Below are 23712 nucleotides of genomic sequence, written 5' to 3' on the forward strand. Positions count from 1 at the left end.
TCCACCAGATGTCTATAGTTTATCATGCAAATATTACATAGAAGCGATAATCATTATTAACGAACATAATCACCCAAAGTTGGGAGGGATATCATTCACTGCTGGTTTGTGCTCAATCCCTTCTGTCCCACAGTCAAAAGGGAAAAGAAGGGAAAAAAAAAAAAAAGGCTATCAGCGATCAGAGGCGTTCTTTAACAAAGAATAGATCTCATGTCCTACCAAGGGCTGCTGGGATAAAATTTCTTTCTGTTTTGACAACACTTTTTCTCCCCCAAGAACAGAGAGTACAAAGTCAACAGTTGCCAGAATGGGCCACTGGCTATTCTTCACCCACAAGTTTCCAAAGATCTCCCAGCCCCACCCAAGTCCACCTTCTGGTGGTGATACCAGCAAGATTTTGGGTTGTAAGTTACAAGATGGGAGGAAAATCAAGCAACAATCTTCTTGATTTCTCCTTCTCTTTGTTCTTCTCTCTCGTAGCAGTTGGTCCTTCTCAGTCTGGCTACCTCCTGCCCTTTTGTTTCTCTACAGCCGAGACCACAGTCACTTACAGCCTGCTGGTCACTACAAGCTTGCAGACGTATTTTGTTTGGTCCACCTAGTGTTTCAAAAAATAAAATAAAAACAAGTAGCTGTCAACTCTTAAAGAAAGGGAGGTTTCACGTAGAAATTCAGATTTTCAGTAACGAAGGAAGGAAGTGGGGAGGAAAGGAGGGGAGGAAGGGAGGGAAGGGAGAAAGGAAGGAAGGAAGAGAGGGATGGAGGGAGGGAGGAAGGAAGGAACTATCTGTAACATTGAGCCAGCATATCTGTTGTCTAATGGGCTAAGTGGAAAAGATCGGCCTTCTTTAAACTGGACGAGTGTGTTTCATACTGCTAAGTCACCACTTCCTTCTAATGCATTTCCAGGCCCTTGTCACGTGTTTACCTACTAAGATCCTGTTTCAAACCCTGATCTATAATTCTTCTCCATCCCTGAAGAGATCCTAGAGCAACCAGATCTCTTCATTGCCCACTCGCTCCAGGTTTGGACTTGAGGGGAATCTTATAATTCTTTTTAACTTTTCCTTTCTCCCTTTGTCCTTCCCAACCTCCCTTCTTTTCCTCCCTTCTTTCCCTTAAGTAATTCCTAAACAATTCCTATGTGCCTAGCCTGTTTCCAGTCACTGTGAATGATATACAGAAAGGTCATGTGGTTTACCATCTCAAGGATGTGGCAAATTTTATTGCATGATGCTTTTCCCCCAAACGATACATAGGAATATGCAACTTGAAGGCTGGGTGCAGTAATTCATGTCTGCAATCCCAGCACTTTCCAAGACCGAGGTGGGTGGATTACCTGAAGTCAGGAGTTCAAGAGCAACCTGGCCAACATGGTGAAACCCCGTCTCTATGAAAAATACAAAAATTAGCCAGGCGTGGTGTTGGGCGTCTTTAGTCCCAGCTACTTGGGAGGCTGAGGCACTAGAATCGCTTGGACCTGGGAGGCGGAGGTTGCAGTGAGCCGAGATCATGCCACTGCACTCCAGCCTGGGTGACAGAGGGAGATTCTGTCTCAAAAAACAACAACAATAAAAGCAAAACAATAACAAACACACAAAAAACACTGGACCCTGAATTCCAATGCCGTGGTTTTCTCATCTTTAAAATGACTTCACAGTGGTGAAGGTCAGATTGGATAATGTATGTTACATGTTAGAGACTTAGCCCAGAACTTGATAATTAATCATTAACAATTTAGCAGTGAGACAATCTGGCACCATGGTTAAGAACATGAGCCATGGATTTAGCCAGCACCAGATCCAAATTCTGGCTGTCCCTATTTACTGGTTGTACGGTCTTCAGCAATATATTCTCTCTGAGCCTCAGTTTTCTCATCTGAAAAGTGATTTAATAGTAGATGACTTCATAGTAATGCACTGATGATTAATGAGAGTGTCTAAAAGTGTGTAACACAGAGGCACCTAGTAAGTAAACTAATGACACTTTTGAAGATTTTTTTTAAAAATTGGTTGGGCATAGTAGTGCACACCTGTATTCCCAGTTACTCAGGAGACTGAGGCAGGAGGACTATTTGACCCAAAATGTCGAGTTTACAGTGAGCTATGATGGAGCCACTGCAGTCCAACCTATGTGACGTAGTAAGACCCTGTCTCTAAAACAAATACATAAATAAATTTTTTCAGCACTGTTAGGAACACATGATTTGACAGTTGGGCAGAAAATGAGAAATTGAAGCTCTGCCTTCAAAAATTAGAACACGTTGTACCAATGATCTATTGCTGAATAACAAAATATTTCCAACACTTTAGTGATTCAAAACCAACAAAAGGTTATTATCTCTCACATGTTCTGTGGTACATGTAAGAGATAAAAAATTCTGAGGATTTTTGGAGCAGATTCTCATTTGAGATCTCTCCTGAGGTTTCAGCCAAGGTGTCAGCTGGGGCTACAGTCATCTGAAGGCTTGACTGGGGGTGGAAGAGCCACTCCCAAGATGCTTTGGTCATATTACTGGCAGCTGGTGCTGACTGTTGGTAAAAGTCCTCAGTGTGTGGTCCTCTCTAGAGGACAGCTTCAGTGTCTTCAAGATAGCAGCTGGCTTCACCCAGAGCCAATTATGTAAGAAACAAAGAGGCCAGGTCCGGTGTCTCACGCCTGTAATCCCAACACTTTGGGAGGCCAAGGCAGGTGAATCACTTGAGGTCAGGAGTTCAAGACCAGCCTGGTCAACATGGTGAAACCCCATCTCTGCTGAAAATACAAAAATTAGCCAGGCATGGTGGTGCATGCTTGTAATCCCAGCTACTTGGGAGGCTGAGGCAGGAGAATTGCTTGAACCTGGGAGGTGGAGGTTACAGTGAGTCAAGATCATGCCACTGCACTGCAGCCTGGGTGACAGAGCAAGACTCAGTTTCCAAAAAAAAAAGAAAATGAAAAAAGAAAAAAAAAAAATAGAAAACAAATGAGAGAAAAGAAGCAAAGAGAAAAACCATAATGCTTTTTATAACTTTGCCTTAGATATTACACACCACCCCCTACTCTATACTCTAGGAGTCACAGTACCCGGACCTGACTCAGCATGGGAGGGGACTACACAAAGGCACAAATTTGTGAGCAGGCATCACTGGGGCCTCCTTGAAGGCTGGGGTCCACACTGTGATCTTCATACACATATGTGTAAACAGTCCAGTGCTGTGAAAGATGATGAACTATCTACTTAATTATTTGATGATTGGTAGAAATTAGAAATTGTAGTATACATACTTGAAGCCCTGGGAAAAAGTTGAAAGCAGGGGTGAGACCATTTCAGAGAGTCTCTGACACTTCTTGTGAGTTTCAAAAGGGAGGAAGGGTAAACAATCTACACCTACTATTAGCATATGTGCAGGCTTTTACTTATATATTATCTCATTTGATCTCAAAAATCTCATTCATACATTCATTTTAATCAAATACTGACTGTATATCAGATACCATACTAGGTGCTGATAATACAACAAAAAAGGTCAGACATAAGTGCTGCCTTCATAGCCCTTACCAGTCAGCCAGGGGGAAAGAAAGACTCTGATGAAGTCTGAAGTGTGCACCTCATGCAGGCTTGATGTGGAGACTGCGTAAAAGCAACTTATCGAGTGCTTTCCACAGGCTAGGCATGGCGATGAATACTTGAAAAGTCTTACTTCATTTAGTTCTACCACCTCCCTTTAAGATAGGTACTCTAAATGTCTCTAATTTTTATATATGAGGAAAGTGAGTCTTAGAAAATTAAGTCAATGACTCAAGGCTGCGCTGTTACACAGCTAATAAGCAGGACCAGTCTCCTGAGTTCAGTTGTGCAGTGAGGGGAGTAAATTCACACTCCGGTTATGGCTCCTAAGTTCTGCACCCTACCATGGGGCTGTGTCTTCCTGGAGGAAACAGTGCATCCTTCTAAGTCACACAAAGGAGCTCCCCAGGCCATCAAAGATCCTTGTAGAAAGGGTCAGCACCCCCTAGTCCTATTTTTTTCATTGCTACATTACCCCCTAGGCTGTTGTGCAGTGAAAGCCAAGGTGACAATAGAAAGAGTCTGGGAGAGGGAAAAGAGGAGCAAAAGCTATTGCAGTGCCCAGGCTGACCTGGACTGAACTCATCTTTGTTGGCAAAAGGGTAGGACCAGCTTAGTTTGATGTTGAACGGGGGGGCAGACACACACCTGCATATTTTTAGAGGAGTTTTTCAGACACAAAAAGGAAGACAAAAGCAAAGAACAGTATTCCTTCTTTGTCTTCCCTTGCCTCAGTCCAAAAATCATTAGATAGGTCTGAGCACGATGCCTCATGACTGTAATCCTAGCACTTTGGGAGGCCAAGGCGGGTGGATCACTTGAGGTTAGGAGTTTGAGACCAGCCTGGCCAATATGATGAAATCCCGTCTCTACTAAAAAAATACAAAAATTAGCTGGGCATGATGGTGCATGCCTATAGTCCCAGCTACCTGGAGGCTGAGGCAGGAGAATCGCTTGTGCCTGGGAAGCGGAGATTGCAGTGAGCCGAGATCGCACCATTGCACTCCAGCCTGGGCGTCTCAGCAAGACGTTAAAGAAAAACAACAACAACAACAACAAAAAAACACTTTAGTTGGGGTTGAGTAATATAGACATCCTGGTTGGAGGCTGGGGGCAAATGGCTTGGAACAGGATAAGGAAGACAGCAGAGCACGGTTTTGTAGCCTGAGTGGGTAAGTGCAGTGTCCCCAAGGAAGGGCGGCCACAGCTCTAGTGGGGAGAAGTGGACATTCCTATTGAGGGGTGGCTTTAAAAGGGGTGATGGAGCCCTAGTGGAAAGAAGTGCCATCTCTATTTAGCAGTAGCCTTATACAGGATACTGGACTCTAATGGAAAGAGCAGGCATCCCCATTTAGGTAAAGGGTAAGAGGTGGTGAAGGTTAGCAGGAAAACGAAGCCACCTATTCCTGAGGTTGACCAGCACTGATTGTCGGAGTCCAAGCAGGAAGGGGAGGGCTTTGCTGTGGACTGGCTGATCGTGCTTAGGTTGCAGGAGGCTGAGTGGGATAAGTAGAGCAACCTTTAGTGGGGGAGCAACTAAGGTGACAGGAGGTTGGTTACAAGGAGAGTGATGGTTAGGAGATGTGATGGTTAATACTGAGTGTCAACGTGATTGGATTGAGGGATGCACAGCACTGTTCCTGGGTGTATCTATGAAGGTGTTGCCAAAGGAGATTAAAAATTGAGTCAGGACTGGGACAGGCAGACCCACTCTCAATCTGGGGGGGCACCATCTGATCAGCTGCAGAACAAAAGTGGGCAGAGGAACATGGAAAGAGTAGACTGGTCTCATCTTCTGGCCTCCATCTTTCTCCCGTGCTGGATACTTCCTGCCCTCGAACATCAGACTCCAAGCTCTTCAGCTTTGGGACTCGGACTAGCTTCATTGCTCCTCAGCTTGCAGTCAGCCTGTTGTAGGACCTCACCTGGTGGCTGTGTGAGTCACCACTCCTTAATAAACTCCCATATGTATATTAGTTCCTATTAGTTCTGTCCCTCTAGAGAACCCTGACTAATACAGTAGAACAAAGTTATCTTGGTTGATTTCATAGTTCACTGGTTACCAACAAATAGGGCTCTATCTCCACAAGAATTTGTGAAAATAATTGGAACTTTTTTCTTATAGCTGATTGTTGGGTGCTTGGTGTACCTGTTTGCTTCTCCTTCTGCACGAGGCAGTTTTGTATCACTGATGATGGTATCAGGCTGAAAATGCCCTCCTGGGTTCACCTCAGCCTCCATTTCTTTATTCTCCAAGCTGCTGGTTCTTCTCTGCATCTTCTCCCCTAGAAAGGACAGGATAATTTATAGTGTTTTCTGGCAGAATCCGGCAAGTGTTTTAGTGATTTTTAAAAAGTGCTTGTGAGACAGAGAGAAGAAGGGAGAGGAGGAGAAAAGGAGCAGGAGGAGGAGAAAGAGAAAATACATCGGTTTACAAAACAACTCATCAGTACCCTTCAAAAGTGTCAAAGAAAGATTCAGAAATTTTTAGGTTAAAAAGTAATCTGGACCCAAAGATCTTTTTTATTTTTATTTATTATTTTTATTTTTAGAGACAGAGTCTTGCTCCATCACCCAGGCTGGAGTGCAATGGTGCCATCAGACCTCACTGTAACCTCTATCTCCTGGGCTCAACCGATGCTCCCACCTTTGCCCCTCAAAGTCCTGGGATTACAGGTGTGAGCCACTGCACCAGCAAAGTTTAAAAGAAAATGTCGAGAAAGAAAGTTCAGGAGAAAAGGACGAGAAATGCTTGTGGAGACATTCAACACTAGAGAAAAAACAACATTAAAAATCAATTTTATTTTTACATGTGATAAATCTGCTGGACAGCATCTTTAAAACATTTTTTAACAGTGAAATAATTTTAGACCCACTGAAAAATTGCAAAACAGTACAAAGATGTTCTACGCATGCTTCAACCACCTTCCTCTAATGTTAACATCTTACATAACCATAGCACAATTGATACCATGAAATTATTATGGATATGATACTATTAACTAATCTGCAGATCTTACTGCAACTTCAATAGTGTTTTTCAACTGATTTCTCTTTTCTGTTCCAGGAACTCATCCAGGCTCTCAAACTTCATTCATTATTTTTCCTTGGACCTCTCCAATCTGTGACAACTCCTGAGTCTTTCTTTGTTTTTCACGACTTGGACATTTTTGAAGAGTACTGTGGAGTTATTTTGTAAAATGCCCCCCTCGATTGGGTTTATCTGATGTTTCCTCATTAGATGCTTCCAATTAGAAGGAAGATTTGCATTTCAGGCAAGAATACCACAGAAAATGATGTGCACTCCCCAGTGCATTCTGCCTGGGTATCATGATGTTGATATGTCTTATTACTGGTGATGTTAACCCTCGTCTCTTGGCTAAGGCAATAGCTGTCAGACCTCTCCACTGCAAAGTGAACATTTTTCCCTCTTTAATTAGTAAGTATATTGTGGGGAGATGCTTTGAGACTGCACACATATCCTGTTGTCACTGCACTTTTCTCCCCTAATTCTAGCATCTATTGATGGTTCCTACCTGCAATGATTATTACCATGGTGTTTGTAGAATGTCTACAATCTTCTGAAAACAACCACAACCAGATCCAGTTTATTAATTTCCCGTAAGAAAGCCCTCTGTCACCTAAAACAACCCAGTCCAGGTCTAACAGATTTGTCCAAGAAGTCTTTACATTTGGGACGATAATTTTCCTGAAGCTTCTGGTTGGTCACATTTAGGTCAACAGAAAACAGTCATCATTCAATCTTGTATATGCTCTGCCTCTTCTTGGTCCTTCCTGACTACAGTGAAACACCACAGTCTAGGAGTAGCCCAACAAGCAAAAAGCAGATAATTTTATCACTTCTCTTACAGCAGATATTCCTGTGGGATCTATAAGACCCCAGCAAAGAAAGTGCATGAGTAAAAAGCATGTTGCCTGAAGAAAAAAAAGGAAGTGCCAAGGCCCTTTGTCAACCAAAGATCACAGACCCTCCATAAAATGCAGCTGCTACTGAGTTCCAACTTTTTTCAATACCTTCAGTGAAGTATGTTCCTAAGGGTTTTTCAAAGTCGGTTTTCTGAATCTGCCATGTTATCAACAGGATGTAAATGATTCCAAATTTCAAGTGTTTTCAAATAATAAAATTAGAACAAAACCTGTGCAGGTCAAACCAGAAAGTCTTAGTGAGTTGTTTCCAGTCTGTGGGCCACGTATTGGTGTCTGGAATAGAACTCTCTGGCCATCTAAGAACCTAGACACTTTTGGGGATGTCTGATGTCCCATGGGGGATATTTTGTGTTCTCAGTGTATTCAGTTTTTATTTTTCTTTGATAGTCTCCAAGTGATTTTTGGCTTCTGCATTCCATGTACATTATAAGTGGAGTTTTGGATGTGAGTGTTAGAGCTTGTTTACGCAAAGAAAATTTAATCATATTAGATGCAACTCGTTAATATTTTATCAGCCCCAAATTTTAGCTGGAGCTATAGAAAGTGGTTTAAATTAGCCAAGTTCCCTTCTCTTATGACAGTGTTTCTTGTAGCTACGGTTTGAATATGGTTGGTCCTCACCCAAACTCATGTTGAGGCTTGGTGCTTGATGCAGCCATGTTGAAAAGTGGTGCCTTTAAGAGATGATAAGGTTGTTAAGAAGGATTCATGTCTTTCCAGTGAGACTGGGTTAGTGCTTGAGGGAATGGATTAGTTCCCATGAAAATGGGTTGTTACAAAGTGAGTGTGTTAGGCAATTCTCGCATTGCTATGAAGAAATACCTGAAACTGAGTAATTTATAAAGAAAAGGGGTTTCATTGACTCACCCTTCTCTAGGCTATACAGGAAGTATGGCACTGGCACCTGCTTGGCTTCTGGTGAGGCCTCAGGAAGCTTTTAATCATGGGGAAGTTGAAGGGGGAGCAGGTGTCTGACACGGCAAGAATAGGAATAGGAGAGAACAGGAGCAAGAGAGAGAGTGGGGAGATACTAAACACATTTAAACAGCAAGATGTCATGAGAACTCACTCACTGTGGTGAGCAAAGCACCAAGCTATAGGGGATCTGCTGCCACTTCCCACTGGACCCCACCTCCAACACTGGGGATTAAAATTTCACATGAGATTTAGTGAGAACATATATTCAAACTATATCAGTGAAGCTGCCTCCCATGGTTAGCCCTTTGCTTAACCGCTTCTGCTTCTGTTTCTCCCACATGTTATGATGAACATGAGGCTCTCACGAGGAGCCAATCAGGTGTGGCCATCAGATTTTTCATTTCTCAGCTTTCAGCACCATGAGCCAAAATAAACCTCCTTTCTTTATACATTCTCCAGTCTCAGGTATTTTTTGTTATAGCAACAAAAAATGGACTAAGACACGATCCTATGGTATTCATTCCTTACCCCGTTTTTATCCTTCTCCTATTGGCTGCAGTATAGAAGGTTGAAGAATCCTTCATATTTTCTTTGTCTATTTTCTAGGTTAAAATATTAAAATAGGCACACCTAGGAGACCTCCCACAAAGTTGCTCTCAGTCCTTGAGGTTACATATTTTCATTTCATTTAACCCATCATTCTTGGTCCATGTATCAGTGACAAAAAAAAAAAAATGCTTCTGGGTGTGATGGCTCACACCTGTAATCCCATCACTTTGGAAGGCCAAGGCGGGTGGATCACCTGAGGTCAGGAGTTCGAGACCAGCCTGGCCAACATGGTAAAACCCCATCTCTACTAAAAATACCAAAAAAACTAGCCAGGCGTGGTGGCGGGTGCCTATAATCCCAGCTACTTGGGAGGCTGAGGCAGGAGAATCGCTTGAACCCGGGTGGCAGAGGTGGCAGTGAGCTGAGATCATGCCATTGCACTCTAGCCTGGGCAACAAGAGTGAAACTCTGTCTCAAAAAAAAAAAAAAGTTTCAGTAGATTAGTAGATTTCCTTGCTGTAAGTCAACATATAGTGTATCACCTCAAAAGTGAAATGTCAGGGACACAGCATGGCATGTTGGAAAAAAGCAGGGACTCTGGAGAGCCAGATTGCCTGATATTAAATCTCAGCTTCATCACTTAATAGCTGCATTACCAGGGATGTATTACTTAAGCACTTCCTGACTCAGTTTCTGCATCTGTAAAATGGGGTTAATAATGGTACCCACTTCATCAGATAGTGGTTAAGATTAAAAAAGTCATATAAGTAGAATGCCTAGAATATACATAAAGTGATCAGAGGAACCTCAGTAAAGATTGGATGGCTTTTATTACTTCTGAAATAAGTAAAAATTCCCTTGGGAAATGGAGCAAGATGGGTAGAAAAGGAAACAAGGCACGGAATGAACAGAGAGAGAAATCTTTTATTTTATTTTATTTTATTTTCTGAGTTGAAGGAAGAACAGAAAGATCTAGCACAAACTTCCGTCTTAAACCAAGCTGGCATCTCTTGTTTTTATCTTTCATGTCTGGAGCCTGAGTCTCCAAAGACAATTGTGAAGGGGATTGTGTTTGACTGATCAATCAAAAGCAACCCCCTTGCTTGTCTTCTGAGACTCTGAATTAAAACCTCCAGGCAGGATTCTGGGGAGGACAGGACCAGCGAGGGGGCGGGCAGCTAGTCAAAGTTGAGTGGGCTTTGATGGCAGAGAAGCAGCTGAGATAAAAGAGCTCCTCCCAGCAGAGCTGAAATTAAAACGGGAAACATTTCATTAGGCCCAGTCCCAGGAAGGCAGCCCTGGGCGGTGAGGAAAAGCAGAGGGGACAGATGCCCCAAGCCAGCTCTGTCAGCAGTGGGCAAGTGAGCAGGCCACCAGCAAGGACAGTTCTTCCAAGGACACTCTATTGAGGCTGCTTTAAGCAGCATGAGTCCCCACAGCTACAGGAACACCAGGAAGCCAGCAACCTGCAGAGTTTAGCATTCAGAGTGCGTGGAGAACTGATCTCCACTTACTTGGCTCCAGTCTGTTCCACGGTCTCTCCTGGTCCCTGCTCCAGGCCCGAAGTCTCTAAATGCTCCCACTAGTCTGGGCATTCACCGTCATCAAACAGACCTTCCTTTGTCAGCCGCTAGCAGTTATTTCTTCTGCCTGGACTGCCTTTTCCTCATCTCCGCCTGCCAAGCTCCTATACTTTCTTCAGAATCTAGCTGAAATCTGACTTCTTACAAAATGTCCTACAACCTCTATCAGCAATGTATTTCTCTGATGTATCCAGAGAGTTCGCATTCCCTTGTACTTGGATTTTAGAACATGCCATGGACCTGGTAGGTTATGCTTGGCCAATGACCCACCCTGTTCTCCCACCACATTGTATTTGTAGGTAGGAGGAGGAGCATATCGTTATCTAATTTTCCACAGCAATCACAGATACTAGAATTGAAAATGACCTCAGGCTTCCTTTAGTTCAGACACAGCAAATTTACAGCACATGGGATATCACTTGTGCCATCTGTGGTCAAGGCAGACCCTATGCACCATTCAGAGAATTCTTCATTTCTATTGAAGCTGGACTTAGATTCCTTGTTAACACACTGTTCTGGGCAGTCACACTCAACATATTTGATTCGGAATTTTTATTTTTAATTTTTTGTCTTTTTGTCAGGGACACAAACAGGTAGCCCATAACACAAGGCGAGTACAATTACCAGAATAACCCACAGAGATGAAGTAGTGATCAGAGTGCAGGACCTCTAGGGATAGGTGACAATGCACAATTGGTCACAAGACCTTAGGAATTAAGTACAAGGGCAGCCCCAACCGTGGGGCTTCCTGACATACTCAGGCAATGACTCCAAGCTGGTGGGCAGGAACCCAACCTAAGTCACCGGGGTGAGGATTCACAGCCTCTTATCCAGGTGCTAGAACTAAACCTGCTCACATCCTTGGGGCCCCAAAGGACCCTGCAATGTGAACACATGTGTGTTTTGTGAATCTTCAGTAAAACTTTCCCCAGACACAAGTAAGGCCATTTACTAATGTGACTGTAAATTGATGAAAGGTAAAACTCTTTTGGGGATTAATTGATACTGGCTCTGAACGGAAGCTAATCCCCAGAGACACCAAATAAACAAAATAAAACCAGATGAAGCAAAACAAAACACAATCATATTTTATTTGGAATAGAAGATAAGACCTACTTGCCACCCCTTAACTAATTCAGCACCACCCCCCATCATATATGATGAACCCCAAATCTAGGAAAGTCAATATCTTAACCAAATAAAGTATAAAATCTAGGGAAAAATCACTGTGCTAATTAAAAAAATAAAATTAAAAATAATAAGAACCAGACCTCTATTTCTGAATTGCCCAGCTAGTACCATTATAGGTACACCACACTGCTTTCTAAAAACAGTGGTTTATATATAATAGTACCTATTACATGCATTGGTGTGGGCATAAAATTAAATTCCAAATTACAAATAGAACTGCTGCAAGAAAATAATATTTCCCAAGACTTATTTTACTTAATTGCATGGAATATTAATATGTATAATGAAAATATAGGAATCTTTCATCTAATTGGTCTAATTGGTTTCTTTAAAATAAGCTGTATATGCTTTACATAGCCCAATAGGCTTTGTGATGCTTCAAGATAGAAAAAAACAAAAAAACAAAAAACAGCATTCAGAAGTTTTCAAATGCTTTAGCTCCTGAGACTATTTTGGCAAGGAATATGTCATAGGAATAATGCATGACAAAGGCTGGTTGGAAAGACGTTGATGAAAAGAAAAGGACAGGGGTTTTGGAATCTGTCTTTGATTTGGATACTGACACTGTAACTTATTTGCTGTGTACACTCACGCTGGGAATTTGAACTCTCTGATTTTCAATTACCTAATCTATGAAACAGGTGTGATAGCGATATCACAGAGGGATTTAATGAACTAACACAGTCCAAGTGCGTGACAGTAGTGGGTACTTTGTAAATATTAATTCTATTGCTTAAATCTTGATGCATGGACCTGAGAACTATTTTCTCAGCAACAATGCTGGTCTCTTAAATTAAAATTATGTTTTGCCACTGTTTAATTGCTGTATAAACATTTTGGCTCTTGTGCCTTATTTATTCAGCATTTATTCAAAATGAACTTTCTGTGCATGCCAGAGATGATATGATGTGTTCATCAAAACATTTCGTTTTCCTTTTGAAAATGCAGGAAGGCCATTTTCCAGCACTGCCCCACAACCCCTTGAGTCTTTATATACCTACATTACTGTTCTGGCCACAAGAACGTAGGTGGAAAGGATGTACCTCATTTCTGGACTTGAGCCCTGAAAGATCTGCACAATCATCCATGTATTCTTTTTAATTTTTTGAGACGAAGTCATGCTGTGTCGCCAGGCTGGAGTGCAGTGTTGCGATCTCAGCTCACTGCAACCTCCGCCCCCTGGGTTCAAGCGATTCCTCTACCTCAGCCTCCTGAGTAGCTGGGACTACAGGCACGCACCACCACGCCAGGCTAATTTTTTGTATTTTGGTACAGCTGGGGTTTCACCATGTTGGCCAGGATGGGTCTATCTCCTGACCTCGTGATCTGCCCACCTCAGCCTCCCAAAGTGCTGGGATTACCCGTGCCCGGTCATCCATGTATTCTTTCACCTGTACTTCTAGTTGGAAATTATGGCTTCTAAGTCAGCAGTTCACATGATGGAAGAAGCTTGGAAGTTTGTATCCTTCAGAAACTATTTGGAGAAGCATCTCTCAGAAGAGTGACAAGCTGCAAACATTCCCATTAGATCTTGCATATTTGAGAAAACAAAAACAAAAACATAGCAAACACAGCAAAAACATATGCTAAAAACATAGCAAAAACATGTGTTAAGCCCCCAACATGCAGGGTTTATGTGTTATCGCCACATGGTCTAACCCAGTAGTTCTGAGTCAACCTCAGTACTACTGACATTTTGGTCTGAACATTTGCTTGCTGCAGGGGACTGTTTTGTGCACTGTAAAATATTTAGCTTTACCCACTAGATGCCAGTACTGCCCCCCTTCAGTTGTGACAACCACCACTATCTCCAGACATGGCCCAATGCTCCGTGGGAGTGGGAAGAGCTTAAAAATTACTCCCATTGAGTCGAACAGTGAGAACACATGGACACAGGGAGGGGAACATCACACACCTGGGCTGGGGTGGGGGGTGAGGGGCTAGGGGAGGGATAGCATTAGGAGAAATACCTAGTGTAGATGATGGGTTGATGGGTGCAGCAAACCACCATGGCACATGTATACCTATGTCACAAACCTGCACGTTCTGCACATGTATCCCAGAACTTAAAGTTTAATAATAATAAAAAAAGAAAGAACTACTAATTCTTCTCCACCTTGTAGTTACATTTTCCTGGTGTCTTTTCTCCTTCCATTGAGAAATTTTGATTTTTCTTTATCTTCCTTCTATTATGGATACAATAATTATATTTGTTCTTAAAATTGAACTTTTCTATATCAACTATTAACAGGACAAATCCCTGGAAGGGGACAATGGTTAGGGCAGCTTAAAAAAAAAAAATCACTCCCATTGAGAACCGCTGGTCCAGGCTGACTGGAAAAAGAAAATTAGTGTGATGTAACAACAATAACTACAAAAATGAAACAAATAAAAGAAAAATGTGTGTGGAGCCTGCAAAATCAATTCAGAATCCCTTCATGGTTTTTTTTCATCCATTGTCTTTAATACTGGAAATCTCACCTGCATCTTGTAGAGTCGATGAGGAGACTGAAACACAAAGGAGTTATGTATCCAAATGTACCTGCTATTACATGCCTGTATGTAAACCCAGAAAGTTGGCCTCCTAATGCACTCTTAAATACATAAGCTTTCTGGAGAGAGCATCTATGCACCATTTTCTTGAATATTTCCTGAAGTTTCAGAGGTAGGTTGGGCAAAAGTTGGGTGGAGCAGGGGAGAAAATTCCTGGGGACATATTTGTTTCATTCTACATCTACTGGACCCTGTGCATCAAGAATCCTAATGACTTGCAAACTCACTGAGATACTGAAAAGTAGAGCTACAGACTTTATAAAATTGTTCGAAAACCAGATGAAGATGAACTACTTGTCAGTCCTCTCTAGATTCTAGTAGAATCACCAGTAAGAATATATGCCACCTATCCCTTAGGATAATATTTCCAGGGAGAGAAGAAAAATGAGTCAGTCAATCTAATGATTGTCATTTACTTAGTAAAGAAACTTAGAACCTGCCATCACACATGGGGTTTCTTATGTCTATACTGAGCCCACCCTCTCACCGTAGTGTTGCCTGAGGAGTGTTAAGAGATCCCACTGAAGGCCTGATTGTTCTTTTAATATACTCAAGTAAGCAAGTTGTTGCTATAAGGAGGAAACCAACAAACACAACCAACAAACCAAAAAGTTCCAGAACCTGATCCTTCCAAACACATTTGTAAAATAAACTTAAAACCGGATTCTTCTCCATAGATTGTCTCAGAACCTTTCACTGGGGCATATGTTTGTGAATCCCAAAGACAGAAAAGAGAGTAAACAATGCTTTCCTGTCATAGTTGAACCTGAAACTTGTTTTTCATGGCAACAGTAATCTCAAGGTATCCACACTGAGAATCAGGGTGTATCAGGTAACAATGAAGTACAACTGTCTCCTGCACTAGCTGAGGATCTCAGCTATTGGGGATCAAACTAGTCTCTACTGGTAGAGTCCTAATGCACTCTTAAATACATAAGAGTGCATTAGGAGGCCAACTTTCTGGGTTTACATACAGGCATGTAATAGCAGGTACATTTGAATACATAACTCCTTTATGTTTCAGTCTCCTCTTCTACTCTACAAAATGCAGGTGAGATTTCCAGTATTAAAGACAATGGATTAAAAGGAATATTTCTTACCCCTTTGGTACAATGGGTTGATAAAAAGACCACCCACCTCATGATAACATTGTGGGGACTAAGTGACTGTGAAAAGAGCATGTATTAAAAACACTGGCTTTGAAGTTCAACAAACCCTGGCTTTGACTCATGGACTCCCTAAAGCTCAGTTCTTCATCTGTACAGTGGAGATAATATCTTCTTCAAATGGGGTAAAAACTAAATGACAGCAGTGTGTGTGAACTGCTTAGCGTGGTTGTTGACACAAGAAGCACTAAGCTATCGTCGTTATCACCACCACGGCTATGGATGCTGCATGGGAATCTTTTACAGGAAGAGTTTTCTTATCTAATTTGCCTAGTAATCAATCAAAAATCCAAAGGGACTGTCGAGTAAAATGTTAAATAAATCCTGAGGAATAACGATGAAACATTCATAATATATGCTCTGCACTAAAACATCTTTACAACTCTCTAAGGAATTAGTCTTTTTAATGTAATATGTGAGGAAATGCTACCGGGGGATAATATTGATCTGAAAGTCCTTTGGCAGTGACTTTTAAATATGGACATTCTATGCCAGAGATCATGTTAGAGCTCCGGGCTGCAGAGTTTGAGGCTGAGGGACTTGTGACTGAGCCTCGGGCAACACTCCCAGGTTGGTATTGCTTGTCGCAATTTCATTACCCTAAAAGCATCCTGGAAAAAAAAAGCATTCTAAATACCTTCCTGGACATACAAACCTTAATCCCCACAGAGTTGGAGAGCTATAGAGTGTTTGAGAAGCACAAATGTCCTCTGTGCAAGTGCAAGAGGCTCATTTACCCCAAAGATTTTAACTGTCTCAACTCGGTAGCCTTGACAAATGGAAATTCATCATTTCATGTCCTGAGACCTGGCTCCTTGCATTCATGCAATTAAACTCCAATACAATACGTGATTATTGATGTCTCCTGTGCCAGATGCCGGGAACAGAAATCAAAGAACAATCATCACGATTAGTTCTTCAAACATTTATTGTGGTTTTACTGTTGGTACCTTTGTAGTGAGGGCTCCCTGTGCGCTAGGTGGCAATGTAATTCAGCTACTCTGTGTTGCAAGAGACAGAAGCTCAGCTCCAACTGCCCTAAGCAAGAAGGGGAATGCATTGGGGAATGCATTGGGAACTGCGAGGCTAGTACTTGCTTAAGGTACAGCTGGATCCAGGGCTTCAAATGCAGATATCAAACTGTATTCTACTCTTGAACCCGGGAGGCGGAGCTTGCAGTGAGCTGAGATCTGGCCACTGCACTCCAGCCCGGGTGACAGAGCCAGACTCCGTCTCAAAAAAAAAAAAAAAAAAAACTGTATTCTACTCTCTTCTCTCTGCTGCACTTTTCTCTTTACTACCCCATTCTCAAGCTAATCCTTCCTCACAATAGCAGGAAGGTTGCCAGAAGCATCACGCTTATATTTACAGCCCCCAGAAACTGTCCTGGGAACAGTCAACCTTTCTTGCTGCTTGCTTCAGCTAGCATTCAAAAACTGACCGATTAGACAAGTTTGAGTCATGATTTCACCTGAAACTGATCACTGTGGTTTAGGATATAGAAAATGCTGATTGGTAGGCTTCAGTCAATTTCCCACACATAGACAATTCACCTAAGGAAAAAGGAAATTGATGTGATGTAACAACAACAACAAACAAACAAACCAAAAAGGATAAACGTATGCAGAGCAGACAAAATCAATTGAGAACCCCTTCATGGTTTTTTTTGGGTGTTTTTTGTTTTGTTTTTTTGAGACAAAGTCTCACTCTGTCACCCAGGCTGGACTGCATTGGTGCGATCTCGGCTCATTGCAGCCTCCGCCTCCCAGGTTCAATTGATTCTCCTGCCTCAGCCTCCTAAGTAGCTGGGACTACAGGAGCGCACCATCATGCCCAGCTAATAGTCTTTGTATTTTTAGTAGAGATGGGTTTTCACCATGTTGGCCAGGCTGGTCTTGATCTCCTGACCTCAAATGATCTGCCCACCTCGGCCTCCAAAAATGCTGGGATTACAGACATGAGCCATGGCACCCAGTCATCCTTCATGTTTTTTTTTTTTTTTTTTTCCCATTGTCTTTAACACTGGAAATTTCACTTGCATTTTGTAGAGTAGATGAGGAGACTGAATTACAAGGCAGTTAGGTATCCAAACTTACCTGCTATTACATGCCTATGTGTAAACTCAGGGAGTTGGCCTCCTAATGCACTCTTAAATACATAAGCTTTCTGCAGAGAGCATCTATGCACCATTTTCTTGTATATCTCCTGAAGTTTCAGAGGTAGGTTAGGCAAAAGTTGAGTGGAGCAGGGGAGAAAATTCCTGGGGGCGTATTTGTTTCATTCGACATCCACTGGACTTCAGACCTGAATACAGCTAGGTGTATCTTCTTTCATGACCTCTGAATTGAGTTCCCTTGCTGTCCGAGGATCTGGCTATTTTTCCACTTAAATATAGGGGATGGTCTATTTGTTATGGCTCTTAGTTTAAGCAACCAAAATGGATCATAGCTCATTTAAGCAGATAAGCAATTTACTGAAAGATTATTTTGGTTGTTCACTAGAAAAACTGGAGAGCTAGGTTCTCTTTTCTTTCTTTCTTTCTTTCTTTCTTTCTTTCTTTCTTTCTTTCTTTTCTTTCTTTCTTTCTTTTTCCTTCCTTCCCTTCTCCTTCCTTCCTTCCTTCCTCCCTTCCTCCCTTCCTCCCTTCTTCCAGGATATAGGCAGAATGTGCCTCAGCCAATATCATGGTCCTGAACTAGTTTGGTGACATCACTGACATTAAATGCTTGCTAGTTTGACTGGCCCTGGACACTGGTGAATCTCCTATCAAAGACACCTGCAGTTTGCTATAATTTCAGAACTGACTACTACTGGTGCTGCTGGTGGTGCAGCCCTCATTGCTAATGAAGGTGATAAACTTCCTGGAGGCTTCTTCATGGACTCTCAAGCTCCCAGTTCTGGAGAAGAATGCATTTGATCGGCTGAATCTAGATCATGAGCCGCCCTCTAGACCAGTGGTTCTCAACTGGACTGTTTGTCTCCAGGGGACATTTGACAATGTCTGGAGACAGTTTTAGCTGTTACAACTAGGGGTAGGGGTTCTCCTGGGATCTCACCCATAGAAGACAGAGATGCTGCTAAACATCCTACAATGCACAGGACAGCTTCCCACAACATAAGATTATCTTGTTTAAAATGTCAACAGTGCTGAGATTGAGAAACCCTGTCCTAGCTTCAGGGATTTTTGGAAAAATTAGTATGCTAAAACTTTATGTTCTATTGTGAGAAGTGAGCTCTGCCTCTCCAAAAACTTCTGCAATGGAAAATTCCCTACACGGAGGAAGGGAGTTCTGATGTTAAAAAAAAATAATAAAAGTTCCACTATAAATAGATACCACAAAGGCAATCTTTGTTGGTGTTCTAGAATCCTCCTCTTTTATTTCTGGCATCTGCTTGCTTCAATACTATCTCAACCCTTTTCCAAATTCTTGGCCCTGAGATTTACCCCCTGTATATCTGCCTTCGGATCTAGGGCAGCTTGGTTTCTTGATGCTTCCTAGGTACCTTGGCTTGACCATGTGAACTCCCCATTCTACTGCTCCACCAGAGCCCTGTGGCTCTTGGAATCCTACCCTGGGACACCTTCAAGAAAAGCAAAGCTCCAATATTCCTTTACTTTTCCTCATGGTTTTCTCAACAAGGCTGCCAATTCAACACGGAGAGAACACAGCCAGATCATGCCATGCCAGGATGTCTGATGCAGCATTTCCAGTTATCAAAGCTCCTGAGTGGATTCCAACAAAGACACCAATATTCAGAAATCAGTAGCCATTCTTATGCACAAGACTTTAAGTTTCAAGGGATTGAATGGTCTGAGCAAGGAACCTTGATGGCCACATGTGAAAAGAAGTACTTAAGATACTGACTTTTTGGCCTCTGGGAATCCCATGAAGAAGGAATGACCAGTTGGCCATGATAAACAGTGCAGTTGGAGGCTTTAGGATGGAATTGCAATTCCAACTAGAATGAGTGACTTCACTCTCCTGGGCACCTAACAGTACACTCCTGGAAGAGGCCACGAGGTCAGAGAGGAATTAGAAGAAACAAAAATCATCAGCTGTGTGGTGTTCTTGCCTCTTAACCTGTAAGAGACCATACAACTCAGGCACCTCTAACCAGAAAGTCATCCTTAGACAAAATTGTAGTTCAGACAGCATAGAAATCCAACAAATGAAGCATTTTTTCAGCTCAGCAAGCTTCTTTGTGTCATTTCAAAATTGCAGCTGACACTTTAATATTTAAACAGAACAGAAGAGATATGGATTATTTATTTTCTTTTACTTTAATTTTACTATTGTACCAGTTCCCAACTTTATTTTTAACTTTAAAACAACAAAGCCCTACATTTTAACAGCAGCTTCTGCTTGATTCATCAGGTTGTGAATGTTAACCTGACACTTACAATCCATAAAAGCCTTTTTCAATGCCATTGTCCCATTATCTACTTCTATATTGCTATGAAATTACATGGAAAATATTTTTTGCTCTGGGCAAAACTAGTCATATAGAATTTGACAATGATCTATATATTTATGGAGGAAAATTAATCTTCAATGCTTCTAAGTTTTTATGCCTCATAATTTTATCAAAAATGTCCAAATGCATCATAATGGAGCTTCCAGAGACATGAAAAATGTCCCACTTTTTCTCTAAGATTTAAAAAAAGAAAAACACTGCACTCTCAGAATGCCTTTTGAACACACTGTCTGGTTATATACCATTTAGTGGACCACTCAACAACTGTAGCAGAATCTCACAGAAACCTAAAACATGGCAACAACTATGTAATAGCCCATTTGAGACCAGTCATGGATAGGCCTACAAAATGGTTGTCTTAGCCTCAGCAATTGTAGAACACCACTCATCCAATCCAAGAAATGTTTACATTCACATTAACATAAATTAAACTACAGCTGTTTTAATAGTCATAAGTCACAGAACCGTAACTCAAGCAAAACAAAAAACTCATTGATTGACTCAAATAACTAACAAGTTCCACCAGGCTCATCTACTTGAGCCAAGGTCCCAGAGGATGCAATCATGCATTCTTGTCTTTTCATTCCTCAGGTGGGTCCACCCATGCAGCAGGTGTCATGCTCACAGCCTTCCCAAATCCATATATTAGAGCTCACCCCACCCATCACAACGAGAGTAACTTCCTTCTTATCTTTGGCAGAAAAGTCCCAGAGAAGACTCTGAGTGGCTCAGCTCAGATCACATGTTCATCTCAGGACCAATGACAGTGACCCACGAGATGAAGCCCTCTGACTTGGGATACGTATCCTGGTAGGTGGGAAATCTGAGCCAGTGCCAAGTTTATGAAATGGGTTCTTCAAAAGAGTCATTGCTTCTTCAGCAGAAGACATGCTGGGCAGGCAAATATGGGAATATTCACTACCATTGGCATTGGGTTTCGGCAGCAGTATTTCCATCTGTGGTTTCACAACCTATTTGGCCTGGTCTCCACTAAAAGGGTCAGCAAGAGTTATTTCTTGGGAGGATTTTATGTTGCTCTGACTTAAGATTTCTGTTTCCGCATGTGGCAAAACTTCAATTTTTATTCTTCTAAATTAGACAATAGTGTTGAAGTTCTCTGTCAATCAAGCCTTTTTTAAATTTTATTTTGTTTTTTGAGATGGAGTCTCACTCTGTTGCCCAGACTGGAGTAAAGTAGCATGATCTCGGCTCACTGCAACCTCTTCCTCTGGGGTTCAAGTGATTCTTCTGCCTCAGCCTCCTGAGTAGCTGGGACTACAGACGCACACCACCACGCCCAGCTAAGTTTTGTATTTTTAGTAGACACGGGGTTTCACCATATTGGCCAGGCTGGTCTCGAACTCCTGACCCTGTGATCTGCCTGCCTCGGTCTCCCAAAGTGGTGGGATTATAGGCATGAGTCACCACACTTGGCCAATCAAGCCTATTTGAACTATCTTTCCCACTCTCTCGTAAAGTCTTCTCCCTTCATCTCTGATGGTTTACCATGATTTCTTCTGAATGCATTTATAAGACCAACAAAAATTTCCTATGAACTGGAAAGATATAGTTACATAGTAAACTCTTTTAGCATCTGTGTCCCAGCGATCATAAGAAATTGGGCACTTTGTCTTCCAAATTTTATGTATTGTAAGAAGAAAATTGGATTTGATTCTGTGATTACCCTTTGGTGTTTATGCACTTACGGACTCATACATCTATTCAGCAAATATTTGGTGAGCATCTATTATGTCCCAAACACTGAACTAGGGTCCCAGGGATACAACCGGGTTCAACCCTGCTCTCCTGGAATTTGGAATCTAGTAAAAAAAGAGTGTTCAAATGGTCACATAGACAACTATAATACATGTTAGTGCACGTATTGAGGGCAGGGGTTGATGGTGGTACATAGAATTATAAGAGATACAACAAAAGGGAAACAGGCCTCGTTAGAGAATTCAGAAGGAGACTTTCTCAAAGAAGTCATGTTTATATTATGACCTGAAAGATACGTAGTGATTAACCAGGCAAAAGGAGAATGAAGGGGCATAAAGACAGTTGAGATTTTCTTTGAGGTTCATTTTCCTAGTCTCAGTCAGGGCAACTTAATTTTGGGTAATAATTCAAAATTTTCATCTATATTGTAAAACTTTCATTGAAAAAAATCTCATAGAGTCAAAGGCCCCAATTGGTAGTAAAACATGTATTTCAATGCTTTGTAGGTATTTCATGTGGAGCTTTTTAGAAGAAATATATATTATGGTATGCTACAGGTAGTAGTTACATATTTAGTAGCCATTGATAGAGAAAATTCATAAAGACAAAATATTGCTGTAAGTTTGATATTTTAAATGACTTTGCATTGTTTTCTTTATGCTTATAACAGATATTAATCATGTCCCTGTTCTAAAGACAGTGCCTGGTTCACCCAAGGATTAAAGAACTTGCTGGGACAAATTCCTGCAGCTCATGCTCACCCCTCAGGAGATGGTAGCTCACAGGTTGTGAACAAGAGGAGACATCTGTTACTTGTTTGTTCTACTCCACATCCATTCATTTTGTGAAGTACACCCACCCCCTGTGATAATGATGTAGCCGTCAATCAAGGTGTCTGCCTCTACCATCTCAGTTGTGGGCACATAAACCAGGCCAGCCAGAGTTCCTTTGGGGAACTGACATGGATGCTGGAAGCAAAGCATTGCTCTATTAAATTTCCTGGGATCAGGTAGGTACTCTAAGTGTCACAGAAGCCCGAGTTGTTAAGGTCATCTCCCACCATGGAGAGGATGGACCCATCTGGGAATAAAGCCAAGAGCCCAAAGAGGGAAAGAGGTGCACGATCCCAAAGACCTCATGTGAACACTTGGATTCATGTGGACTTAAGGCCAATTCACCTCTGGGCAGCCCAGGTGGGTGAGCTAATTATTTCCTCCTCCTGTTACTATCCTAAGTTGATTTGAATTGGTTTTCCTCCCACTTGCAACCAGCAGGGCCCTATTACTCTAATCTCCACTAGTCCAAGCATTTGCATGTTTGTGCTGATGGGCAGAGTCCAATATTACACAGAGAGTCAATTATTGCTCAGAGTTAATTATTATACAGAGTCAAATATTGCACAGGATCAACTATCACACAGGGAGTCAATTATCATATAGGGAATCCGTTATCGCACAGTCAATTATCACAGAGTCCACGATTACACTGATAGTCAGCAATTGTGCAGAGTTAATTATTACACTGAAATTTAATTATTATAGAGAACCATTTATTACACAGAATCAGTTATTATACAAAGTCAGTTATTACTGAGGGAATCAATTATTACAGAGCAAGTCAATTATTACACAGAGAATCATGATGATTTATCATCCATCACACATGTTCACAATATGTTTGAAAACTCTATTTCTTTGTCAGACTGACTACCATGTCATGTTCCCCTAATTTGGGATTCTAGCCTTTCTGATAGCCAGCTACTGTTACTTCTAAGAAAGAAATTTCACGGTGTCTGAAAAGGGGTACAGTTCCAGGGACAAGTTGGGGAGACTGTTTCAAAGAATTGAAATGTCCACCAGAAGGTCTTACAATATATTATTTATGGCGGGGAAAACAGAAAACGGAATTACATGTATGCACAGTATGTTCTTAACCACATAAAACATACATTTGTGAATATAATTATCCCACCTCCCATAAACACACATGCATAGGAGAGTATAGACACTCAGACACATACACACACAACACAGATCTAGAAAGATGTAATAACTACGACATA

The 23712-nt window shown here is 41.7% G+C and overlaps 1 long non-coding RNA gene across 1 annotated transcript in view; it reads right to left on the bottom strand.

The window, feature by feature from the left end:
• The window catches only part of LOC103880292, a 77096-nt gene continuing 53384 nt past the window's right edge, over positions 1 to 23712 (bottom strand). The window contains exons 4-5 of the long non-coding RNA XR_641250.4: positions 5700 to 5835; positions 1 to 598 (exon numbers count right to left, since the gene is read on the bottom strand). This is a non-coding gene — a long non-coding RNA (uncharacterized LOC103880292). The remainder of the gene's footprint in view (positions 599 to 5699; positions 5836 to 23712) is intronic.

Source organism: Papio anubis, chromosome 18 (genome assembly GCF_008728515.1).
Source record: "Papio anubis isolate 15944 chromosome 18, Panubis1.0, whole genome shotgun sequence".
Classification (NCBI taxonomy): domain Eukaryota; kingdom Metazoa; phylum Chordata; class Mammalia; order Primates; family Cercopithecidae; genus Papio; species Papio anubis.